The sequence below is a fragment of the Oryctolagus cuniculus genome, unplaced genomic scaffold, assembly GCF_964237555.1.
Source record: "Oryctolagus cuniculus unplaced genomic scaffold, mOryCun1.1 SCAFFOLD_52, whole genome shotgun sequence".
NCBI lineage: Eukaryota > Metazoa > Chordata > Mammalia > Lagomorpha > Leporidae > Oryctolagus > Oryctolagus cuniculus.
In genome coordinates this window covers 821797-848979 of record NW_027208350.1, presented here as the reverse complement: position 1 = coordinate 848979, position 27183 = coordinate 821797, and the positions used below count along the sequence as shown (strand labels likewise).

At 40.4% G+C, this 27183-nt stretch overlaps 1 pseudogene; it reads left to right on the top strand.

The window, feature by feature from the left end:
* The window catches only part of LOC138848298 (zinc finger protein 286A-like), a 31394-nt pseudogene that overhangs the window by 2826 nt on the left and 1385 nt on the right, over positions 1-27183 (top strand).

Below are 27183 nucleotides of genomic sequence, written 5' to 3'. Positions count from 1 at the left end.
CTAAAAACAAGTGTCCGGATAGTTAAAAGGAAGACCTATGAGAATCCAGTGGTCACAATTAGAATTCAGCCCTCCAAGATGAAGTATGTTGAGGTAGTGTGTCTGCAATTGTAAGTTGTTGCCCTTCCCCCAACAGGGCCAGAATAGCTAATATTAAGAATTGTTGGGGCTAACATTATGACACAGTGGGTTAAGCTTTTGCTTCTGACGTGAGCATCATGTATCGGAGTGCTAGCTTGAGTCCCAGCTGCTCCACTTCCAGCCCAGCTTCCTGCTGATGGTGCTTGGGCTACTGCCATCTGCATGGGAGACCTGGATAGAATTTCTGGCTCAGCATTGACTGTTGTGGACATTTCAGGAGTTAACCGGTGAATGGAGGATCGATCTCTCTAGCTCTCACTCTCTCTCCCCTCCACTCCCTCGTCCTCTCTCTCATTCTCCCTGTTGCTCTGCCTTTCAAATATATATATATATATATATACATATATACATATATACATATATAATATATATATTTAAATTGCTGAATTTAGGTGGTAGTCATACTATATGGGTGATCATTGTGTTTGTCTTTCAAGTTTATACATTTTGAAAAGTTTTATTTGAAGGAGCTGAGGAGAAAGGGAGCTGTCCATGTTGTGTGTGGAGTGCCACAACCCAAAGATTCCTCTGCCTTTCTCTTGGCCACTGTGATCCAGGGCATACACAGTAATTACTAGACACTGGCAGTGTGTATACAAGTGACTTTGCAGGTCCTTTATATACTTGCTGTCTTCCATTGGCTTCTCAGCCACCTTACATTACTCTTGAAGACTTTATTAGTCAGTTGGAGCTGATGAAAAAAACTGGCTTAAGCAAAGAGAGGTATTTATTGACTGAAATGTTATTGAAAAATTGAGGTCTGGCCAGATGTGGGGCCCAGGAAATAACGTTAAAACCTATTGTCTTCATTTCACAAAGCTTTCTTTTTCTCCATGGGTTTTGCTCTCAAGCACAATTTTCCTCCAGCATTGGCTACAAACAGGTTTAGGCTTACTTACATCTTCTCATGTTGAGGGCCAGAGAAAAGAGGCAGCTTCTTTCCTAGAAATTCTGGCAGAAGTGCTGAGATTAATTCTATCAAGTTAATTTGCCCGTATCTGAACCAGTTACTGGTCAACTCTATGTGGAACTCTGTGTGGAATAGACTTACACATACGCTACAAACATATCTCACCCAAGAGTCAGTGCTACCCAGACTATACCAACTCAATGAAAGTGGCCAGGGATCAGGGCTAGAGGGAATGTCAGGGTTCAGGTAGTAGAGGGAGGGTGATTACTTCATCCATTCCAACCCTGTGATACTGGATTCAAGATTGTTGTAGCAGCCGGATGGTTGGAAACTGTTAGAGAAATAAAAAATACCTCTGGTTTTGCAGGTCTTTTCTTGTTAGAATTTGACTTGGCTATTTTTTATCTTTTACTTACAAAATTTTCTAGCCTATTTAACAAGAAAGAACAGCACAGACTAGAAATGTAAAGGTAATATTACTTTCTCACCTCTCCCTACTGATGTATATTTTCCCATACTTTTGTTTGAGCTTGCACTACTGTAGGCATCTATTGTATTGTATTTCCTTCCATTTCCTTTCTAGTCTCCAGCCTTGGCAATAATATTTTGTTTGGGTGGCCTATTATGTAAACGGGATACAGCTTTTTAGAAAACAAACAAAAAACCTTTTAATAAGGAAATTTACTCATTCACATTTAAAATATATGTTTTGAATTCTTCTTGCCAAGTGACTTTTAAAATTTGTTTATTTGAAAGGAAGTTACAGAGAGGCAGAAAGAGAGAGAGATCAATCTTCCATCTGCTGGTCACTCCCCAGATGGCCCCAATGGCCAGAACTGAGCCAATCTGAAGCCAGGAGCCAGGAGCTTCTTCTGGATCTCCCACATGGGTGCATGGGCCCAAGGACTTGGGCCATCTTATACTGCTTTCCCAGGCCATAGCAGAGAACAGGATTGGGAGTGGAGCGGCTGGGACTTGAACCGGCACCCATATGGGATGCCAGCACTTTACCCGCTATGCCACAGCACTGCCCCACCAAGTGACTTTTATGTTTCTGTTTCCTATGCTTTCTTTGTTTCTCCTTTGGTATTTTCCCTCCTTTTAAGCAGTGGTTTATGCAGAAAGTGAGGGATGACAAAGAGGCTGTCGCATGTAACTGACCAAAAGTGTATTTTGTGTCCCAGACAACAGTGACATTCAAGGATGTGGCCATGGACTTCACACTGGAAGAGTGGGAGAAGCTGGGCCCTACACAAAGGGCAGTGCTGCTGGAGAACTACAGGAACCTGGTCTCACTGTGTAAGAACAGACTCACTCTCTGACTTGAAACCTACTCAGGGAGATGTCGTCACTTTATAAAAGTAAAAACAGCTTAACAAAGTGTCCATTCTTTGGAACGTTGAGAAAAATCTGTTTCTGCTTTATGTTCTTGGTAAAATGTGTGTGTTTGCTCTGAGTCTGGATTCAAGTGACAGAAACAAAATCCACATCTTGGTTCAAGGAATCGAATGTATCATTAGGATTTCTTTTGTTTATTTTCAGTCAGTTGGCTGGGCTTCACTCAGCTTTATTCTTACATCTCCCACATGGCAGAGATGGCCATTGGCAGCCCCGGTGCTATGGTATTCTTCCTGTTAGAGAGATCAGCAAAAACAAAAAAATGCCTGCAAATAGTGTCACAAGCCCAGCACTGGAGCCGGAAAAGCCAAGGACTCTCTGGCCTCTTCTGGATCCTTTGCCTGTGTGTGTGTGTGTGTGTGTGTGTATGCAAACCTGTATGCATATGTTTGTATGCGGATAAGCCCCTCCCAAACCTCACATGGCAAATCCCATCAGAAACTTCTACTACTACCTGAAGAAGGAGGGAAGTAAAAACCAGACAAAACTTCTAATTACTGCAGTCATAATTTTGTCCTGCCATGAGGTCCCACTTTTTCCATTTTCTTTCCTAAGATAGGACTAATATGTAATATCTCTCTGGAATTTCCTGACACAATTAAAAGACATTCTCATCTTTTGATGGATGAACAATTCATCTGTACAAATCCATTTAGCTACTTCTTACCAGATCTTTCTGTAATAACTTGTCTTCTTTGTAGATCAAGAGGGTGGAAACTATGCTGTAGATCTTTATGCATACCACAAGTATCTAAGACCCATTTCTTCTTTCTTTCCTTTCCTTTTCTTTTTTTATGAATAGGGCTTCCCATTTCCAAACCTGAGAGCTACGATTTGGAGAATGGAAAAGAGCCATTGATGCTTGAGAGAAAAGTGCCCAGTAGCAGCTATCTAGGTGAGTCGGCGATGGGCGTCTTTAGACATGACAGTCCAGCAGGACAGTGAAGAAGTGGTATTTTCACTGCCCAAGGAAGAATATTAGGAGTGTAATGTGCCTTTATTTTTTTAAATCTTTTAAATTCTAAATCATTTCAGATACATACAGAAGTCCAGAAAAGAAAGTAATACGCATGTATTCATCACCAAGACTAAAGACATGGTAATATTTTGCCTCATTTGCCTCTTTCTTCACAATATAAAATGCATAAAAGCATTATAACTGCATCTTAACTGTACAGTCCTAATTTTCACAAAGTAAAGACATCCACATACCCAGTGGCTAGATCAGGAAAACAACTCAGCAGCACCACTACAGGCCCCTCTTTGTATCACCTCTCTTCTCCCAAGGGTAACCTGATCCTAACTGGATACACCATAGACTAATTTTGACTGCTCTTGAGTTTCACATAAATGAAACCATATTGTATATATTCTTGTGTCTGGCTTCCTTTGCAGAACATTAGCTTGTGCATATCATTGTATTTCCCTCATTCTCATTGTTGTACATGCTTCCATTATGTCAGTATACCATTTATCCATTCTCCTGAAGGTAGGAATTTGAATAGTTTCCAGTTTGGGGCTAACATTGCTGCTATTTATATTCTTTACATGTCTTGGTGAACACATACATGCAGTCCTATTGGATATATACAATTAGAATTATTAAGCTATGAGGTAGGTGTGTGTTCATTTTTAGTAGGTAACACCAAAGAGGTTTGTAGCATCATCATTCTAGATACCCACAGCACAATTTGTCAGTTCTATTTGTTCCACATGTTTATCAACACCTAATTGTCTGTCTTCATTTGAGCCATTCTTATGAATGTGTGATATCTTTTACTTAATAAAAAATATTAGACTCAGTTAAAACCCTTTCATTCTCTTCCTCTACTAGAAATAACACTATATCTTGAAATTGATATGAATCACTTCCCTGTTTGCATCCATATGTATGTATACACACATATACAGTTATGTGTGTACATAAAACAATATATATATATACTTTGTTATTTTTTCCTTCTGTTGTATTTTTTAACTTCATATTGTATTTTTGTATTAAGCTATGTTTTAACACATAAGAATCATATTTATTTTAACTGTTATGGAGTAAGTCCACTATATAAATAAACTCAGCAGTTTATTTTTTATTTCTGTACTATTAGTAGCAGAGTTGCAATGATCATCCATTTATTGTCTCCTTATATATTCATGTTGATAGTTGGTTTAGGGTGCGTAACAGGAAGAGGAATTACTGAGACTTAATGTGTCACAGATTTAGCTTTATTAGGGATGCAAAGCTCCTACTGCCATGCTGGCCAACAGTTAATGTTTTCAGACTTGTTATTTTCATCAGTCTGACTGGTGTAAAATGCTATTACATATATATATTTACTTGAGAGGTAGAGTTAAAGACAATGAGAGGGAAAGAGAGAGAAAGGTCTTCCATCCACTGGTTCACTCCATATTTGGCCTCAAAGGGGCAGAGTTGCAGTGATCTAAAGCCAGGAACCAGAAGTTTCTTCCGGGTCTCCCACGTGGGTGCAGGGGCCCAAGTACTTGAGCCATCTTCTGCTATTTTCCCAGGCCATAGCAGAGAGCTGTATCAGAAGTGGAGCAGCCAGGACTCAAATCAGCACCCATATGGGATGCCAGCACTGCAGGCGGCAGTTTTTCTTTTTTTTTTTTTTATTTAGTAAATATAAATTTCCAAAGTACAGTTTATGGATTACATTGACTTCCCCCCCATAATTTCCCTCCCACTCGCACGCCTCCCATCTCCTGCTCCCTCCCCCATTCCATTCACATCAAGATTCATTTTCAATTATCTTTATATACAGAAGATCAATTCAGTATATATTAAGTAAAGATTTCATCAGTTTGCACTCACACAGAAACACAAAGTATAAAAATACTGTTTCAGTACTAGTTATAGCATTACTTCACATTGGACAACACATTAAGGACAGATCCCACATGAGAAGTAAGTACACAGTGACTCCTGTTGTTGACTGAACAATTTGACACTCTTGTTTATGGCATCAGTAATCTCCTTAGGCTCTAGTTATGAGTTGCCAAAGCTATGGAAGCCTTTTGGGTTCGCAGACTTTGATCTTATTCCGACAGGGGCATAGTCAAAGTGGAAGTTCTCTCCTCCCTTCAGAGAAAGGTACCTCCTTCTTTGATGGCCCATAATTTCCACTGGGATCTCACTTGCAGAGATCTTTCATTTAGGTCTTCTTCTTTTTTTTCCAGAGTGTCTTGGCTTTCCATGCCTAAAACAGTCTCACGGACTCTTCAGCCAGATTCGAATGCCTTAAGGGCTGATTCTGAGGCCAGAGTGCTATTTAGGACATCTGCCATTCTATGAGTCTGCTGTGTATCCTGCTTCCCATGTTGGATTGTTCTCTCCCTTTTTGATTCTATCAGTTAGTATTAGCAGACACTAGTCTTGTTTGTGTGATCCCTTTGACTCTTAGACCTATCAGTGTGATCAATTTTGAACTGAAGTTGATCACTTGGACCAGTGAGATGGCATTGGTACATGCCACCTTGATGGGATTGAATTGGAATCCCCTGGCACATTTCTAACTCCACCATTTGGGCAAGTCCGATTGAGCATGTCCCAAATTGTACATCTCCTCCCTCTCTTATTCCCACTCTTACATTTAGCAAGGATAACTTTTCAGTTGAAATTCAAACACCTTAGAATAATTGTGTGTTAATTACAGAGTTCAACCAATAGTACTAGAACAAAAAATATTAAAATGGATAAAGTATTACATTGTACATCAACAGTCAGGACAAGAGCTGATCAAGTCACTGTTTCTCATGGTGTCCATTTCACTTCAACAGGTTTCCCCTTTGGTGCTCAGTTAGTTGTCGCCGATCAGGGAGAACATATGATATTTGTCCCTTTGGGACTGGCTTAATTCACTCAGCATAATGTTTTCTATATTCCTCCGTTTTGTTGCAAATGATTGGGTTTCATTATTTTTGACTGCTGTATAGTATTCTATAGAGTACATGTCCCGTTTTGGTTCCAGGTCTTAGCTATTGTGAACTGAACTGCAATAAACATTAATGTGGAGACAGCTTTTGTTTGCCAATTTAATTTCCTTTGGGTAAATTCCAAGGAATGGTATGGCTGGGTTGTATGGTAGGGATATCTTCAGGTTTCTGAGGAATCTCCAGACTGACTTCCATAGTGGCTTCACCAGTTTGCATTCCCACCAACAGTGGGTTAGTGTCCCTTTTCCCCCACATCCTCTCCAGCATCTATTGTTGGTAGGTTTCTGAATGTGAGCCATGCTAACCAGGGTGAGGTGAAACCTCCTTGTAGTTTTGATTTGCATTTCCCTGATTGCTAGTGATATTGAACATTTTTTCATGTGTCTGTTGGCCATTTGGATAACCTCTTTTGAAAAATGTCTATTGAGGTCCTTGGCCCATCTCTTAAGTGGGTTGTTTGTTTTAATGTTCTGGAGTTTCTTGATTTCTTTGTAGATTCTGGTTTTCAACCCTTTATCTGTTGCATAGTTTGCAAATGTTTTTTCCCATTCTGACGGTTGTCTCTTCACTCTCCTGACTGTTTCTTTTGCAGTACAGAAACTTCTCAATTTGATGCAATCCCAAATGTTAATTTTGGCTTTGACTGCTTGTGCTTCTGGGGTCTTTTCCAAGAAGTCTTTGCCAGTACCTGTACCTTGCAGGGTTTCTCCAATGCTCTCTAATAATTTGATGGTGTCGGGTCATAGATTTAAGTCTTTAATTCATGTTGAGTGAATTTTTGTGTAAGGTGAAAGGTAGGGGTCTTGCTTCATGATTCTGCACGTGGAAATCCAATTTTCCCAGAACCATTTATTGAATAGACTGTCCTTACTCCAGGGACTGGTTTTGGATCCTTGATCAAATATGAGTTGGCTGTAGATGTTTGGGTTGATTTCTGGTGTTTCTATTCTGTTCCATTGGTCTATCCATCTGTTTCTGTACCAGTACCATGCTCTTTTGATTACAACTGCCCTGTAGTATGTCCTGAAATCTGGTATTGAGATGCCTCCAGCTTTGTTTTTGTTGTACAAGATTGCTTTAGCTATTCGAGGTCTCCTGTGTCTCCATATGCATTTCAGCATCATTTTTTTCCAGATCTGAGAAGAATGTCTTTGGTATCTTGATTGGTATTGCATTGAATGTATAAATTGCTTTTGGGAGAATGGACATTTTGATGATGTTGATTCTTCCAATCCATGAGCATGGAAGATTTTTCCATTTTTTGGTATCCTCTTCTATTTCTTTCTTTAAGGTTTTGTAATTCTCATTGTAGAGATCTTTAACGTCCTTGGTTAAGTTTATTCCAAGGTATTTGATTGTTTTTTGTAGCTATTGTGAATAGGATTGATCTTAGAAGTTCTTCCTCAGCCATGGCATTGGCTGTGTATACAAAGGCTGTTGATTTTTGTGCATTGATTTTATATCCTGCTACTTTGCCAAACTCTTCTATGAGTTCTAATAGTCTCTTAGTAGAGTTCTTTGGGTCCCCTAAGTAAAGAATCATATCATCTGCAAAGAGGGATAGTTTGAGTTCTTCCTTCCCAATTTGTATCCCTTTAATTTCTTTTTCTTGCCTAATAGCTCTGGCTAGACCTTCCAGAACTATATTGAATAGCAGTGGTGAGAGTGGGCATCCCTGTCTGGTACCAGATCTCAGTGGAAATGCTTCCAACTTTCCCCCATTCAATAGGATGCTGGCCGTGGGTTTTTTCATAAATTGCTTTGATTGTATTGAGGAATGTTCCTTTCATACCCAGTTTGCTTAGAGTTTTCATCATGAAATGGTGTTGTATTTTATCAAATGCTTTCTCAGCATCTATTGAGATAATCATATGGTTTTTCTTCTGCAGTCTGTTAATGTGGTGAATCACATTGATTGTTTTGCGCACATTGAACCATCCCTGATTTTTCCTTGAAATCCTTCTTCCATTTGGAGTCACCTCTTACTCCTCTGGGAGCATCCTCTTAGCCTTCTTTTTAGAGTAGTTAGATGTTTGAATTGTTCAGGCTTTGATTTTAATTTCCTCTCCTCTGTATAAATAGCTGTAGACTTGAGTGCTTAGATGGCTGTCATGTAATATTACTAAATGAAGTGAGCTGGGTGGGTGCTGGAAGCTAGAATACATGCCTCAACTGAAAGTAAAAGCCTTCACTCAACTCACTGTCACTCAGGGGTAGGCAGACTTTGATATAAAGGGCTAGATGGCAAACAGTGAATTTTGTGGCACATGTTGTCTTCACAACCATTCATGTGAAAGCAGCTTCAACAATGTATAAAAATAAATGGGTATGACTATATTCCAATAAAGCTTTATTTAGAAAAGTAGGTAGCAGGTGACTGTTGCCAATTCCTGCCCTCACTGGTTGTTGACATAGAGTATCATTCTATGGTAATTTTCAAGACATGATCAAAATTTAGATTACTTTGTAAATTCTCCCTATTTTTAAATGTTGGCAACTAATTGTTTTTAATTTGCATAAACAGTATGGGTCAAACACAACATAGCAGTCAGACGTGGCCAACAGGTCATCTACCTGTAGCTTCTACCTTCCCCTTAGTCATCTCATCATTCCCACAACCCACTATCATTTATCCAGATGAGTTCCAAATTGCTATTTCCATCCTAGGTCTCTCCTCAGAGCCTATTCTGAACACCTGCACAGTATAACTATTTGATGCCTTTATTTACTATGTCAAAGACATCTCAGTAAAACATGCTTAAAACTGAATGCCTGAAATATGCCCAAATTCCCATGCAAACAGGATACTTTTCCAGTAGTTGTCTTACTGATACTCCCTGCCTTATCAAATTGTACATGCCAGAACTCTGTGGACAGTTTTTACTTTTTATCCTCTCCTTTATGCATGAACACATTTTCTTAATTACATTTTAATGTAATTAGCAAATACTCATGCACTATTAACACCCATATGCCTGTTGTTTGCCTGAATGGTTATGATAAATCTCCCCAATTCTGCCTTTGCCCCATGCCTTCCATTCTCTACATTGTACTGAGAGTGATGTTTTCAAAATCAAGTCAAATCAAGTTATCCCTTTGCTCCAAACACTTCAAGGATTCTCACACCCATTGGCTTAATGACCAAAATCCTTGAGGCTGACAAAATCTTGTAAAACTCTGGCTTTTACTCACTTTGACATTTTTACCTCCCCTGATTTCCCTCCTTCCCCGGGCTGTGTCTTAGCAGTTCTTGAATGTTTTCGCATCCATAGACCTAGTGTAACTAAAAATTATTGAAGACTGTAAAGAGATTTTGTCCATACAGGTGATATCTACCAAAATACCACATTAGAAATGAAAACTAAGGTTCCAGTTTTGTGGTGCAGTAGGTTAAGCATCCACCTTCGGTGCCTGCATCTCATATGGCCACTGGTTCTAGTCCCAGCTGCTGTACTTCCAATCCAGCTCTCTGCTATGGCTCAGGAAAGCAGTGGAGGATGGTCCAACTGCTTGGGCCCCTGCACCCATGCGGGTGACCAGGAAGTAACTTCTAGCTCCTGGCTTCAGCTTGGCCCAGCTCCAGCCATTGCAGCCATTTGCGGAGTGAACCAGTGAATGGCAGATAACTTTCTTTCTCTGTCTCTCCCTCTCTCTGTCTGTAATTATGCCTCTCAAGTAAATAAATAAATCAAAAAAGGAGGAAATATTAAAAAAATTAAGACTGAGCAAAAATAAGCTATTAATTTTAAAATAATTATAAACCCATTACCCTCTACTGCATTACAATTTTTACTACACTTGATCTTAACAAAAAGGCTGAGAAGTGATAATACATTACAATTTTTATGAAGAAAATTTCATGAACAAATATATGTTACCTATAAGAGTGGTGAGTTTTTGTAGTTTTCTTGACTTTTTTAAAGATTTATTTTATTTACTTGGAAGGCAGAGTTACAGAGAAAGAGAGAAGTCTTACATGTGCTAGTTTACTTCCCAAATGTCCATAATGACCACGGCTGGGCCAGGGCAAAGCCAGGAGCCTGGAGCTTCTTCCAGGTCTCCCATGTGAGTACAGAGGCCCAAGGACTTGGGCCATTCTCTGCTGCTTTCACAGGCTCATTAGCAGGGAGCAGGATCAGAAGTGGAGCAGCTGGGATTCAAATCAACACCCATACAGGATTTCTTTTTTTTTTTTTCCACATTTCTGTAAATCTCTCCAAAATATGCCTCATTAAAGATAATTATTTTCATAGTTGCTTCTGAATGCAGTTTTTTGTGATATGTTGGGGTTATTTTATGTTTACTTTTTAAAGATTTATTTATTTGAAGGAGAAGGGGAGGGAGATCTTCCATCTGTTGCTTTAACTACACAGATGGTCACAATGGCTGTAGCTAGTCCAGGCTGAAACCAGAAGCTGGGAGTTCTATCTAGGTTTCCCACTTGGGTGTCAGGGGCCCAAGTACTTGAGGTATCCTCCACTGCTTTCCCAAGCACATTAGCTGGGAGCTGGATTGGAAGCCGAGTAACTGTAATCCTAACCAGCACTGAGATATGATATGCTTGGCATCACAGGCCACATCCTAACCCATTGTGCCATGGTACCAGCACCTGTGATATGCTGTTGTTCTAGTTTAAGTGTATGAAGAAAATCCATTATGACCTAGATAGATAGTTGGAAAAGGGAGAAGTGTTTTATATTTACAATCCTTGTCAGATATAATTATGACTGTTCTGCTATAAGACTCTCAAACTAAGCAGGAGGTAGTTAATTAAAGATTAGATACAAGGACAGCCATTTGGCCTAGTGGTTAAGACACCTGCATCCCCTATCAGAGCTTGGATTTAGATTCTGGCTGTGCTCCTAATCCCAGCTCCCTGCTAGAGGTTATCCTGGGTGGCAGCAGGTGATAGCTCAAATGCTTAGGTCCCTGATGCCCCTGTAAAAGGCAGAGCTGGGATTCAGATTCATATGTTCTGATGGCAGAGCCCAATTTGCACTGTGCTTTTCCTGGATGGCCCCCTCCCCACAGGGCTTTCCTACATTTCCTTCCCTCCACCTGAAACACTCACATCAGTGCTTGTGTACTTATTTTTTTAAAGATTATTTATTTGAAAGACAGAGTTACAGAGAGGTAGAGGCAGAGAGAGGTCTTCCATCCACTGCTTCACTCCCCAGATGGCCACAATGGCCAGAGCTTTACTAATCTGAAGCCAGGGGCCAGGAGCTTCTTCTGGGTCTCCCACATGGGTTCAGGGGCCCAAGGACTTGAGCCATATTCTGCTTTCACAGGCCACAGCAAGACCTGGATTGGAAGTGGAACAGCTGTGACTCGAACCAGCACCCATATGGGATGCTGGCACTGCAGGAGGCAGCTTTACCTGCTACACCACATCACCGGCCCACTTGTGTGCTTATTTCAAATGCTCATCCCAAACCCCAGCTCCAGCTCCTTTGGTTCAGCTCAGTGATGTACTTCCTTCAGAGAAGTGTCTCCCTCATATTCCTCCTCTCATTCTGTCTTCATAGCATCATATGCCTTTGACTTCTCAATACCTCAGTACTTTTAACAAGTATAGTTTTGTATTTGTGATTGTTAGATTAAATTCTCTTCCATCACGTACATAGGAACTATATGTGGTTTTCCTCAGGGACTAACAGTGTATGTAGCACATGGTGTATATTCATTAGATATGAATACTATTGAATAAAATCAATAAATAGTAGATAAGTTGGGGAATAGAATTTATTTGGGTGTAATAAAAGGAGAGATATAACTAAATCTAATTTAATATTATTCAAATGTTTAATTGTCATGGCACCATTTGTTGGAAAAACAAATCTTATTCACTAACTGAAATACCTCCTTCATATTATCTCTAATTCTTATATATACTTGAATTTACTTTTGAACTTGCTCTTCTATTTCACTAATATGTTTATTCCTTTGAACCACAGTTTATTTTGTCTTTATAAAAGTTTATTAGATACAAAAATTGCAGTATATTTATATTAAAGGTATTTAGAAAAGTTTAGCTCTCATTCCGGCCCTCTTTTTTATGTTCTGATATTTTCTCTATAAGTAATCATTTTCATTAGTTTTTCATGCATCCTTTGGCTTTTGAAACTATAACCAAATACTGTATATACAGGGTACATGAAACATCGTGGAAAATAGAATTAAAAGATGTTTGTTTTGTTTTGTTTTTAAAGATTTATTTATTTTACTTGAAAGTCAGAGTTACACAGAGAGAGAAGGAGAAGCAGAGAGAGAGAAAGGTCTTCCATCTGCTGGGTCACTCCCCAATTGGCTGCAATGTCTGGAGCTGTGCCTATCTGAAGCCAGGAGCCAGGAGCTTCTTCTGGGTCTCCTGCGCAGTTGCAGGGGACCAAGGACTTGGGCCACCTTCTACTGCTTTCCCAGGCCATAGCAGATAGCTGGATTGGAAGTGGAGCAGCCAGTACTTGAACGGTGCCCATGTGGGATGCTGGCACTTCAGGCAGCGGCTTTACCTGCTATGCCACAGTGCCGGTCCCAAAAGATGTTTATTTGGGTGTGGCAAGATTTGAAAACCCTCTTTGGTTTTTTCATGATATGCATTTTCTACGATCTTTTTGAAGATTTTTATTGCTACCCTTCCCTTTTTTCCTACACCAAAAGCAAACCATGCATGCTAAATTATACTCTTTTTTACTTAGAAATTACTTTGAGAGACCGTAGAAGGTTTCTAATGAGGAGAATAGTAGAAAAGCATTGTTAGGAATATTAAACTGGCAGTGGGTTTTAAATTTGGAAGTGGTAAGATTGGAAGACTGAGAACTTAGAAGTCATAACTATATGCTGAGATAATTGCCTGGATATTTATTGCAGCAATGTGTGTTGTATAAAAAGTTACTTCTCCCATCTGACCTGATGCACTCATTGTCTGCTCATAAATGGATATATTGCTTCATATATAACCCATATTTTCCTATATTTCTGGATGTCTTTTCCCTCTTGGGACTCTCCTGGATGGAGTATACTCATTTTCTCTGCATATACTGAATATTTGTTTCCCTCCATTTGCTTCTCTTTACAAATCATCTAATGAGTCAGATCCACTTACTCCGTGAAGGCATGCCTTTCACTTTCATTAACTTTTACCTATTACAGAATTGCCTTTCTGTTGAGCACAGAAAATGAAGGGAATTTGCATTTCCAATGTCTTTCAGACATGGAGACAAGACCCAAGAGCAAGGATTCAACTTCAGTGCAAGATTTTTCCAAAGAAGATTCCTGCCAGGTTGCAATAATAGAGAGACTGACAAAGAATAATGGCTTGGAAACAGCTCTTGAATGTGACAGTTGGTTAGAGAATATGCAAGGAAGTCAGGAGAGACACTTGGGAGAAATGTTCACCAACATGGTTCATTACCTGAAGAAACAGATCATGAACATGATGTTGATGGGGAGAACTACAGTCAGAAGTCAGTTCTTACCACTCAAGACAGAGTTCCCAAAGGATCCTGTTCCTTTCATACACTTGATAAAAGATTGAAACAGAAGTTAAGCTTAATGAAAAAGCAGAGAATGTCTAAAGAAAAGAAGCCTCCTAACTGCAATGATTGTGGTGAACTCTTCACTTACCATTCAGTACTTATTCAATGCCAGAGAGTCCACACTGGAGAGAAATCTTATACCTGCAATGAATGTGGGAAATCTTTTACCCACAGAGCTAATTTAACAAAGCATCAGAGAACTCATACTAGAATTCTCTACCTTCACAGAAAGTTCATCCCTTCCAATTCATCAGAGGATTCACATTGAAGAAAAACCATATGAATGCTGCAAATGTGGGAAGGGTTTTAACCAAAGTACACATCTTGTACATCAGTTGATTCATACTGGAGTTAAGCCCTATGAGTGTAATGAATGTGATAAAGCGTTCATTCATTTATCAGCACTTATTAAAATCAAAGAACTCATACTGGAGAGAAACCCTGTAAATGTCAAGAATGTAGGAAAGCCTTTAGACACTGTTCATCCCTTACTAAGCACCAGAGGGTTCATACTGGGGAAAAGCCATATGAATGTAGTCAATGTGGAAAAACTTTTAGTCAAAGCACACATTTTGTTCAGCATCAGAGAATTCATACTGGAGAGAAACCCTATGAGTGTAGTGAATGTGGGAAAACCTCTAGTCAGAGCTCAGATTTTGCTAAACATCAAAGAATTTGCATTGGAAGGAAACCCTACAAATGTAGTGAGTGTGGGAAAGCCTTCATTCATTCATCAGCTCTTACTCAACACCAGAGAACTCAAACTGGAGAGAAGCCCTTTTGTAGGCAGCCCATAAACAAGTCATAGACAAGTCAAGGTCAGTCTTGGCTTGTGGAATTCCTGGGATGAAAAAGCCCCATACTCCCATGTTGAAGGAGAATGATCAAACAAGAACACTCTGTTAAAATTGACTATGTTGTGACTGTTTTGCAGAAAGCCTGATAAGTTGCTTGCATGTGTTGTTAACTTCTGAGTTGCCTTGAGTTATAGCTGGTTATGCATAAATATCTCTGAGATACTGGAATAAATGAGCCTTGATCAGACTTTTGTCTTGGCTCCATTCTCTGCACCCTTGTCCCTGTTTTCATTGCCACTCCCTCCTTCAGGTTCCGTTCAACTGGTGTGGCTGGCCCGCACACCCTTTAGATGTAATGAATGTGGGAAAAGCTTTAAGTGTAGTTCATCCCTCATCAAAGAATTCACATTGAAGAATAACCCTAAAACATCCTTGAATGTAAAATAATATAAGTTGGGTTTATAACTGTGTTAAGTACCTAAGTGTTTAGATGTAAAGCCATTGTATGCACTTGAAGATTAATTTTATATAAGCATCTAATTTCACTCACATAATACATAGTTTTGAGCCACAGACAGGATGGTTCTTATGTCCATTGATTTGCTTATTAAAACTTCTGTCCAGAGATCTCAAAATTTTAATATTCAACCTCTCAAATACCCATCCAAGGAAATGCATGCAATCCCAGAGAGGGTAGCATTATAAATTATGAAATTGTTTTCCCTTCTCCTGGTCATATTGGAGCCCTATTGTAGTTTGTCACTTTGGAAAGGAAATTCTTATTTGATAGGTTAGGTTGATAGCTTATAGTAGATCCTTATCATGAAGAGTTCACAAAGTTATAAATCTTTGAATCCAAAATAGAGATCCAGATATACAGGTGATACATTTCTCTAGAAAATGTCATTTCTATTATCCAAAAAAGCTAAATAAGCCAAGAGTTGAAAGTTGTTTTGGATTTCCTTCCTATCTCCCAAAAGTTGCTATCTACTTTTATGAATATAAACAAAGTATTTACAGCAGGTTCTGAGTTATGGTCATATGAGTTATATTAATTATAGATTGAAGCACTGTTATCCCTGTATATAGAAATCTATCTTCATTTTCCACCTTTTCCTGGAGTTAGCCTGAAATACAGAGTTGGTCAGAATCTTAAGTGTTGATCAAGCCCCTCTTTGTTTATCCTTGGCATTGCATAAATCCTTGGTTTTCTAATGTCCACAAATATCCAGGAAACATTGTTTCTCCATGTTATTTAGCATCTGTAAATTGTGCTGTGTCACTTTGAGAAAAGACCCCATGGGTATTGAGGGTTTGGAAAGCTGATGGATTGGATCAATGTGTTATTATATTTAAGGTTCCAGTCAAGAAGAACTGAAGCAACTGTGAGACAGTAGCTCATACATCCCTGTCAGGTATGGAAAATAATAACAGGACAATCCTCAAGCAACTCACTTGACATAAGCAGCTGAAAAAGCAGTTTCTCTGTCCTTAATGTTTATCCTATTGTTGTTATTGTTGTTCTCCATGTATTGGTTGGTCTTTATCCCAGAGTTCTAAAGATGGATAAGGCATGAAATCACAGTGATATATTAGCATAAATTACAAGGGTGACCAAGACCAGTGGTGGGATTGGAAACACAAAAGCCAAAGGTCAAATAAATAGTAAAACACTATGTAAATGCCATTTTTATTCTATATATGTTCTATATAAAGAAAATTATGTAAAATGATAAAAAGTACAGATTTCTACTTTCTTCTCTCCTGACTCCTATCCTTCATGATCAATTATCAGTCTATACTCTTGTCCCTTCCACATAATCCCAGTTACCTGTACAGTTCCCTCTCAGTAGAACTTAATTTTATGATGGAAGAAAAGTAGGGAGATAGATTAAAGAAGTAGGGATAGTGAAGAGCACTATCATTAGGGATGCATGGAATATAAATCTAGCAATGATGGAAATGAGAACAAAAGGGCTCTTGACAAAGAGATTGTAGAATGAACAAAAAAACATTGAAGGAGATAGTGTTGGGAGGGAAGACTTGGGTCTGAAGGGTTTGGGTAGGATAATGGCTGACTCATCACAATGTAGGAAAAGGAACTCTTTCACCACCTTAATATTCAGTATTAATAGTTTTGAGCAGACAACTGTAGCCCAGACCCATAGATAAACTTGGGCCTACAGTCCATTTCTCTAAATATAATTTTATTGAAACTCAGCCACGCATTCATTTACATGTTGTCTTTGGTTGCCTTTCCTTGCAGTGGCAGAATCAAGTAGCTACAATAGAAATTGTCTTCTGACTGCTTTAACAAAATAAAACTGTGTAGCTTATAAGCAGCTGAGATATAGTTCTCATAGTTCTGGAAGTTAAGAGGTCCCAAGATCAAGGCATTGGCAGATTTGGGGTCTGATGAAGGCCTACTTTCTGGTTGATAGAAGGCACCTTTACACTGTGTCCTCACTAGGTAGAATGGGGCCCATCTTATAAGGACACTAATCTCATTCACAAGGGCCCTACCTACAAAGACCATCACATAGGTATTGACTGGGTTTCAGGGTATGGACTTTGGACATTCAGTCAACAGCAGATTGTATGTCCCTAAAATATTTACTATCTGGCTCTACAGAAAATGCTAGCTCCTATGCTAGAGCATCTGTCAAGAAGTGAGGTAGAGACAGAGAAAACAGAGAAATTGGAGAAGTTGTAGTAATGGTGAAGTAATCCTTCACTAGGGACTAAAGCCATTGAAGTTACCTCCATGTACCAAACTGGTAAGCAGAGCAATGCAGATGAACACTGAGTTGTTACTACTCCATAACAGTAGCCCTGTCCCTCTAGTTTATTGTTAAGATTACAGAACCGTGTGAGTTTATGTGAAAGGAAAATAAAAGAGATGGGAAATGCATCAAAATGTTCCTAACTTAGGATGTTACCATGTGTTGTGGAGAGAATTGAAGCTGTGAAATGTTTTAAATATACCATATGGTTCAGTGAAAAGAAATTCATTTGGGGGCCACATTTAAACTAACAAAATATGCATGCCCACCATGGGTGTTTGAAAGTTGAGCTTAAAATCTACCAAGCTCAGTTAGCAATTGTGTGACCTTAGGAAGCAACTTATTCTGAGTCTCAGTTTCTTTATTCATAAAATGGAAATAAATCATCCCTTTCTCATAATGTTGTCATGAGGATTAAATAAGACAGTACATCGAAAGAATCTGGTGCAAAAGCATGAGGAGCCCCCCTTCCACTTATGCGAGCAAGTACTCCCAATTCCCCCTTCACTGTCTACATTTATTCCTATATGAAGCAGTTAAGCATCAGAGTGTGGTGTGTGTGTGTATGTGTGTTTGTGTACATATGTGTACACTTGTATACGAGAGTGCCTCAGAAAGTCAGTGGAATTAAAAGTATGTATATTTTGGTGCTAAAGTTTTTCAAAACCTGTGCATAATATATTTTCATAATTCAGATTTCCCAAGAGCTTTTTGAAGCCTGTGTGTATATGTATGTGTGTGTGTGTGTAAAATGATGTGGCTAAGAATCAGCCCGTGGAAGTTGAGAGTCATTGTATTCTCCATACTTTTTTTTTTTTTTACCTATTAAGAACCATGACTGCCCTGCTCCCTGGCCTGTCACAGAGTTGAAGATTTACTTCTTCCTGCTCTTGCTTCTTTTCTGGTGCTGCACAGCCTCTTTGAGATCTCCTGGAAGATGCTTTTTTCCTTATGGGTCTGACTTAAACAGGAGCTATTTGCTGGCTCCAGAAACAAGTTTGCAATTTAATGTGAAGGGACTTAACTCCACTGTTAATTTTACTGGGAAATATGGCTCTTTGTGTTTCAGTATTTGTATTCATTACACCCAATGTTCAACTTGACTGTGTGTTTGTACTCCAGCGTAAATGTTGAAAGCTTTAATGTTGTGTGTTTCAAATGTTTTTGGTTACCTATAAACAATTTATTCTTACTATCCCATTGTCAATATATACAAATAACATCTTTATTGACAATGGGATAGTAAGAACAAATTGTTTATAGGTAACCAAAAACATTTGAAACACACACATATATATACATATATATATGTATTTGCAGCCAATAGGGAGTGAACCATCAGATGGAAGATCTCTCTCTCCCTCTCTCTCTCTCTCTCTGCCTCCTCTCCCTGTGTAACTGATTGCAAATAAATAAATAACTCTTTAAAAATTAAAAGACTAGAACAGGATTCAAGTTAGAAGCTATATTATATATTATACATAATATATACATATATATTATATATAGTCAGGAACTTATATATTGTACCTATATAGGAACTATATAATATATATATTATATACATTATATATATATATATATAGAGAGAGAGAGAGAGAGAGAGAGAGAGAGAGTGAGGAACTTGTGTAAATTGCTTTTAAGTTCACATAATATAGAATCTTTCATGATGTAAAGAAGGACCAACATAAATTATCTCCATATCCAGGAAGCCAATCACATTCCTAATTGTTCATCTGGAAGATGAGATGGAGATGCCCTTGGGAGCCTACATATATATAAGTTGAGGAGGAGAGGAGGGTGGTTTCTATCATGTAGTACTGAATCTCAGGCCAAGCACAGGCACTATTCCCTTTGCAGGGGCAATGGGGCAACAATAAAAGGAAGACAGTAAAACCAGGCAAAATAGGCTTTAAAACACTGAAGTTTGAAATATATATGGTTTGGGGAAAAGCAATTTAACAGCACACAGATATAAAATGATTAAGAATAGGGGCTGGTGCCACAGCTCACTAGGCTAATCCTCCACCTTGTGGCACCGGCACACTGGGTTCTAGTTCTGGTTGGGGCGCCAGATTCTGTCCTGGTGCCCCTCTTCCAGGCCAGCTCTCTGCTGTGACCAGGGAGTGCAGTGGAGGATGGCCCAAGTGCTTGGGCCCTGCACCCCATGGGAGACCAGGATAAGAACCCGGCTCCTGCCATCAGATCAGCGTGGTGCGCCGGCTGCAGCGGCTACTGGAGGGTGAACCAACGGCAAAGGAAGACCTTTCTCTCTGTCTCTCTCTCACTATCCACTCTGCCTGTCAAAAAAAAAATTTAAAAAAAGATTAAGAATAATTAAACATTCAAATCTGTTGGTAAGTGTTCAATCATCTTTTAAAAGATACTCATAGTTTTTATTTCTTAGATAAATCCTCACTTTTAAAAATTCTAAAATGGGGCTGGCACTGTGGTGCAGTGGCATCCCAAATGGGTGCCAGTTCCAAACCCAGCTGCTCCACTTCTGATCCACCTCTATGCTGTGGCCTGGGAAAGCTATAGAAGATGGCCCAAGTCCTTGGGACCCTGCACCCGCATGGGAGACCCAGAGGAGGCTCCTGGCTCCTGGCTTCAGATGGGCATAGCTCTAGCCATTGCAGCCAATTAGGGAGTGAACCATCAGATGGAAGATCTCTCTCTCTCTCTCTCTCTCTCTCTCTCTGCCTCTCCTCTTTCTATGTAACTGATTGTAAGTAAATAAATAAATCTTTAAAAAATAAAATACTAGAACAGGATTCAAGTTAGAAGCTATATGTTCCCATGTTCTCTTTTCCCTTCTTATACTTATTTTTGGCCTAAAATGGGAAATATTGGGGCCCAGACCCATCTGAGTTCTCCCTTACCATAAATTTTACTGGTCAGGGGAAAGAGTATTCCCCTGTAGTTGGTTATACATGCAATGCGGCATCTATGGGTTACTGTATTGTTCCAGTTAATGCCCTAAAAAAATTATATGTTTTCACTGAATCATTTACATTTTTCACTATATACCTCTTGTTTTTTTAATCTGTTCATCCATAAACCAGATAATCTGCCCTTAGCTTGAGTTACTCTAAATCAAAGGTACATACTTCACCTCCCTCCTATTCCCATCAGTTCACCCATAAACACATGATTAGTGTCAGAAAAGTTCACATCATGGGAATCAGAGGCATTGCTAGATCAAGCCCATTCTTTTTATACTTAGACATATTTATTTATTTGAAGGACAAAGTTGCAGAGAGAGAGGGGTCATCCATCTGCTGGTTCACTTCCCAAATGATCACAATGGTGGAGCCAGGCCATAGAATGGAGATAGCAGTTTCTTCAAGGTCTCCCACATGTGCTCAGGGGTCCAAAGACTTGGGTCATCCTGTGCTGCTTTCCCAGGCCCGTTATCAGAGAACTGATGGCAAGTGGAGTAGCTGGAAACTGAACCAGCACTCATATTGGATGCCAACCTTGCAGGCCATAGCTTAACCTATTGCCCCACAACACTCTATTGAAATAGCCACTGTCGGGCCGGCGCCATGGCTCACTAGGCTAATCCTCCACCTGCGGCACTGGCACACCGGGTTCTAGTCCTGGTCAGGGTGCCGGATTCTGTCCCAGTTGCCCCTCTTCCAGGCCAGCTCTCTGCTGTGGCCTGGGAGTGCATTGGAGGATGGCCCAAGTGCTTGGGCCCTGCACCCCATGGGAGACCAGGATAAGTACCTGGCTCCTGCCATTGGTTCAGCGTGGTGCACCAGCCACAGTGCGCCAGCCACGGCAGCAATTGGAGGGTGAACCAATGGCAAAAGGAAGACCTTTCTCTCTGTCTCTCTCTCTCTCACTGTCCACTCTGCCTCTCAAATAAAAAAAAAATAGCCACTGTCTCAGATACAGATTGGAAATCTCTAATCTGGAAATCAAAAAATGTTAAACACCAACGTGAGAACTCCATATCTGGACTCATGTGACTTGTCCAAACACAGACACACTAAAAATATTGTATAAAATTACCATTTAGTCATGTGTGTAAGGTGTAGATGAAATACAAATGAATTTTTTAGACTTGGACCCTGACCCTGAGATATCTGATTATATATTTGCAAATATACCAGAATCCCAAGAAATTCAAAATCAAATACACTCCTGGTCCCAAGGACATCAGCTAAGGGATACTCAATTGTATAGCTTTTGCCATGCTGCATAGAAAGACAAGAACTAAGGGACCTTGCACTGATACCCTTCACTTCTACTTAGAATTTTATTCTCCAAAATAGACCACTTGCTCCCATCCAAACTTCTCTAATGAGGTCCAGAAAATACAGTCTCCTTTGCAGCTTTCTAAGTACTATGAGAAGTCATATGTATGCTATGCCTGACATTTTGACCTTATAATTATTTGAACTCCTTAGCTTAATGATGATTTTTTTTTTCATTCTGGTGACTGGTTCCCATGGATATTCCTTGTCCATGCCCAGTATGGTTCAGACTGTCCTTGTGGGCAAGTTCTATGTGCCAGGTGCTAGGTGCTGATGATAAAATGATGGCAAAGACACAGGGCCCTTAGCTAAGAGAGATAGCTATGCAAACAGATCGCTGCAATCTGGTATGAGAAGTGCTAGTTCACAGGGTGCATCAGAGACCAGAAACACAGGAGGAACACCCAACACAGTGTTTCATGGTCAGATAAGTTGGCACCTTACAAAGCCAAGAAGATGTCATCACAGCTGCATCCCAGGGAGAAGGAATTGTGCATGAAGAAATGATATGGAAGGGTATGATGTTCTAGAGGGAGAAGGTGGGAGCTGAAGGTTTGTGATTTTCAGGAACTACATATTATGTGTTTATATTTGTGTAGAGCATGGAAAACCAGAGTAGCAGGGAGAAATGTCTTCCATCCGCTGGTTCACTCCATATTTGGCTGCAATGGGCTGGAGCTATGGTGATCCAAAGCCAGGAGCCAAGAGCTTCTTCTGGGTCTCCCACGTGGGTGCAGGGGCTCAAAGACCTGGCCCATCCTCTACTGCTTTCCCAGGCCATAGCAGAGAGTTGGATCAGAAGTGGAGCAGCTGGGACTCAAACCGGCACCCATATGGGATGCTGGTGCTTCAGATATGGAAGCAAGGAACCAGAGGATTTCAATTGTCATTTTTAGCAAGTGAGATAACACAGACCAAGTTTAGTTTTGCAGTATGGACAATAGAAGGAAGAACAAAACTGATGGCTGGGAGCAAGTGTGGAGGTTGTACATCAGCAAGTAGGGAAGAGACGGTGGCATCTCAGATAAAGCTTCCTCCTCTCATCCTCTGTGAAGGGCTCTCTGTCTTCTCCCATTGCTCATCTTGGTTCACAGCTATAACTAAGATCTCTTAAGCACACAGTTATACCCACATATACTGGGTAGACATTATTTTTGGTTTGTATAAGCCACATTCCTAAAACAAAAGCAGTTTCCATTATCCAAAACAGAAAATGAGACAATAAATGTTGCTGTTTTCTTGGGAGACAAGATGTCAAGTTATAATTTTTTTAAGTTGATAAAGATTTGGACTTGATGAAGGAATTATTAAACTAGTAGATCAGCTTGAAAGAAAACACCAGAGATGGGGTATTTGTGTGTGTGTGTGTGTGTGTGTGTGTGTGTGTAGTGAAGTAATAAAAGCTCAAATAAGATTGCTAATTAGAAAATTGGTCCTGCAGGGCTACTACCATAACCTTTGGAACTATCTTGTCTACCAAACAAAAATCATTTACAACTTACTGGTTGGTACAGCTTTATCTTTTTTATAAGTCAATGGTGACTACACACAGGCCCTATATGCATCAAGAGTCAATTGTAGGGGCTGTCGCTGTGACATAGAAAGCTAAGCCTCTGCCTATGGCACTGGCATCCCATATGGGTGCGGGTTCAAGTCCCGGCTGTTCCACGTCTGATCCAGCTCTTTGCTGTGGCCTGGGAAAGCAGTAGAGGATGGCCCAAGTCCTTGGGCCCCTTTGCTTGTGTGGGAGACCCAGAAGAAGCTCCTGGCTCTTGGATTTGGGTTGGCAGAGCTCCAGTCATTGCCATCATTTGGGGAGTGAACCAGCAGATGGAAGACCTTTCTGTCTCTGCCTCTCCTTCTTTCTCAGTGTAACTCTGACTTTCAAGTAAATAAATAAATCTTTAAAAAAGAAGAAAAAGAAGAAAAAAATGTAACAAATGTGGGAAAGCCCTCTGTTGTTCTCCCAACTCAATCCATCAGAGGATTCATATGGAAGAAACCCTATGAGTGCACAGTCTGTGGAAAAGCCTTCCATAAATATGCACATCTTACCCAACATCTGGGAATTGATACTGAAGAGAAACTTTACATATTTCATGAATATTGAAAAGCATCTGACTAGACATCAAATTTGCCAGATATCAATGAGTTCACATTGGAGAGAAGTCCACTAAATACAGCAAATTGTGAGAAAGCTTTTAGCAGTGACCCACATCCCACTGGGCACCTGAGGACCCATTCTGGAGAACAGCCATACAAATGCAATGAATTTGGGAGAGCTTGCAGAAGTAATTTTCTTTTTCTTTTCTTTTCCTTTTTTTTTTTTTTTGACAGGCAGAGTGGACAGTGAGAGAGAGAGACAGAAAGGTCTTCCTTTGCCGTTGGTTCACTGCACTGATCCAAAGCCAGGAGCCAGGTGCTTCTCCTGGTCTCCCATGTGGGTGCAGGGCCCAAGAACTTGAGCCATCCTCCACTGCACTCCTGGGCCACAGCAAAGAGCTGGCCTGGAAGAGGGGCAACTGGGACAGAATCTAGCACCCTTACCAGGACTAGAACTAGTGTGCCGGCACCACAGGTGGAGGATTAGCCTATTGAGCTGTGACACCGGCCTCAGAGGTAATTTTCCATCTGCTGGTTTACTCCTCAGATGGCCACAAAGGCCAGAGCTGCGCTGATCTGAAGACAGGAGTCAGGAGCTTCTTCCATGTCTCCCACATGGGTGCAGGGGCCCAAGGACTTGAGCCATCTTCTACTGCTTTCCCAGGCCATAGCAGGGAGCTGGATCAGAAGAGGAGCAGCCAGGATTCCAATCAGAGCCCATATGGGATTACAGCACTGCAGGTGGTGGCTTTACCCACTATACCACAGCGCTGTCTTTTTTTTTTTTTTTTGATTTTAATTATTTGAAAGGCAGCGTTACAGAGGGACAGAGGGAGAGACAGAAAGAGAGATCTTCCACTCACTCCCTAGATGGGCACAACAACTAGGGCTGGCCATGCTAAAGCCAGGAGCCAGGAGCTTCATCCAGGTCTCCCACATGAGTGCAGGGATCCAAGCTCTGGGGCCATCTTTCACTTCTTTCCCAGGCACATTAGTAGGAAGCTGGATTGGAAGTGAAGCTCTGAGACTCAAACTGGAGCCTATATGGGATGCCAGCATTGCAGGCGGTGGCTTAACCCGCTATGTCACAGCACCAGCCCCTCTCAGAACTCTTAAAAGGCCACAATGTGAATTAATGTACTTATCAAGGAGAGTTCTCACATTTTACCCCTTTTCTTGGGCAAATGAATATTTGTTTTCAGGAAAGAACAGAAACAAAACTCAGACAAAAGTATTCATAGTCTTACACAATAAACCAAAAATTAGCATTTTGATCTTACCCCAGGAAAAAAAATATATTCTTTCCAGATTGCTTTGTCTCAAACATACTGAACATCTAATATCAGCATATTTGAGATTCTTTCAAGAAGGAGGTTCAAACAGTGGCATATCAAAACACATACACTGCCACTTGATATAATAAAAAGCAATTCTCCTTTGAAAGGGGAAGACCTCTAAACTTTTTTAAACTTGATTTTTGTTGTCATTTTATTTGAAAAGCAGAGAGAGATATCTCCCATCTGCATAAGAATACAGATTTCATAATGGCAACATGCAGAGGTACTTGTCAATTTCTCAGAAAGCATTTCCTCTCACAAAAGGAGCTTTCCACTTGAAGCTGGGGCAATCTTCTGACTTAGTACTTGCTCTTTCTCTCTCACTCAATAAACTCCATCCCCCAAAATAATTTCCTGTAAAGCGCAAGGAAATACACATTGTCAATGGACTTGAGTGAAACCAATTGGCAGCAGGCACTATGGCTGCACAAGGAGCTATGTCTGGTTTTCCCAACATGTTAATCAATACCAGAGGGTGCCATTGAAAAACACCTAAAGAAGTCACATTTGATCATTAATGCATTGAGACATTAAGTATTATAACCTTATACCAGTAACAAAAGAAACTAGAATAACTTGTTCAGAACAGCAGCACACACATCAAACAGCTTTTGAGAAGGATAAATAAGTCAAAGTAGTGACCATTCTGAGGAAAATGATAAGCCAAATCACTAAATTGACAGATTTTCCTGTGCTATTCCATCTAATACAAAAATTCAGAACCTGCCAGAAAGTTTGCAAAATACAGAGCTGAAGTTGAAGATCTATGAAAACTCAGATAGAGTGGATTATTAAGTTTTTATACTGTGTGTGCTGTTCCAAAAAGGAACAAAACTCATTTAAAATCATCATCATTGGGGTCAGCATTGTGGCACAGTGGGTTAAGCGGACACCTGTAACACCAGTATCCCACATCAAAGGGCTGGTTTGAGTCCTGGCTGTTCTGCTTCCCACCCAGCTCCCTGCTAATGAGGCTGGAAAAGCAACAGAAGATGTCCCAACTATTTGGGCCTACCACCCATGTGGGAGACACAGATGGAGTTTCAGGCTCCTGGCTTTGGCATGGTCCAGCCGCAACCATCGTCGCTAATTGGGGAGTGAACCACCATTCTTTGCAAAGGTATTCAGCCTAGCAGTTAAGATTCTGGTTAAGGGGGCTGGCGTTGTGGTATAGTGGATAAAGCTGCCACCTGTGATGCTGGCTCCCATACGAGCACAGGTTCATGTTCTGGCTGCTCCACTTCAGATCCAGCTCTCTGCTATTATGCCTGAGAAAGCAGCAGAAGATGGCCCAAATCCTGAGGCCCCTGCCACCCCCATGGGAAGACCCAGAAGAAGCACCTGGTTGCTGGCTTTGAACCAGCCCAAACTCAAGCATTGCAGCTATTTAGTGAGTGAACCTGTGGATAGAAGATTTTCTTTCTCTCTCTCCCTCTCTCCCTCCCTCCCTTCCTCTCTGTAAACTGTGCCTTTCAAAAAAAAATAATAAATGAATCCTTAAAAAAAGATTCTGGTCAGGCTGCCGATGCCTCATTTCAAAGTACCTAGTTTAGTTCTCAGCTATGGCTCCTGATTCCAGTGTCCTGCTAATGCAGACCCTGGGAAGCAGAAGTGATTGTAGTTGTGGAATGAGCCAGCAGATGGGACCTCTCTCTATGTCTCTCTCTGCCTCTCAAATAAATTTTCAAAAATCATTGTGCTTCTCTGTGCTTTCCTCTTTTTTAAAGATATATCTATTTGAAAGGCAAAGTGATAGAGAAAAAAGATATCTTCCATCCATTGGTTCACTCCCCAAAAGACTACAACAGCCAAGTTGAGGCCAGGCCAAGCCTGGAACTCCAACCTGATCTCCCACATTGGTGGCAGGGTACTTGGGTCATCTTCTGGTGCCTTCCCAGGCACATTCACAGGAAGCTGAGTGGAAAACAGTCAGGAATGGAAACAGCACTCCAGCCTGGGA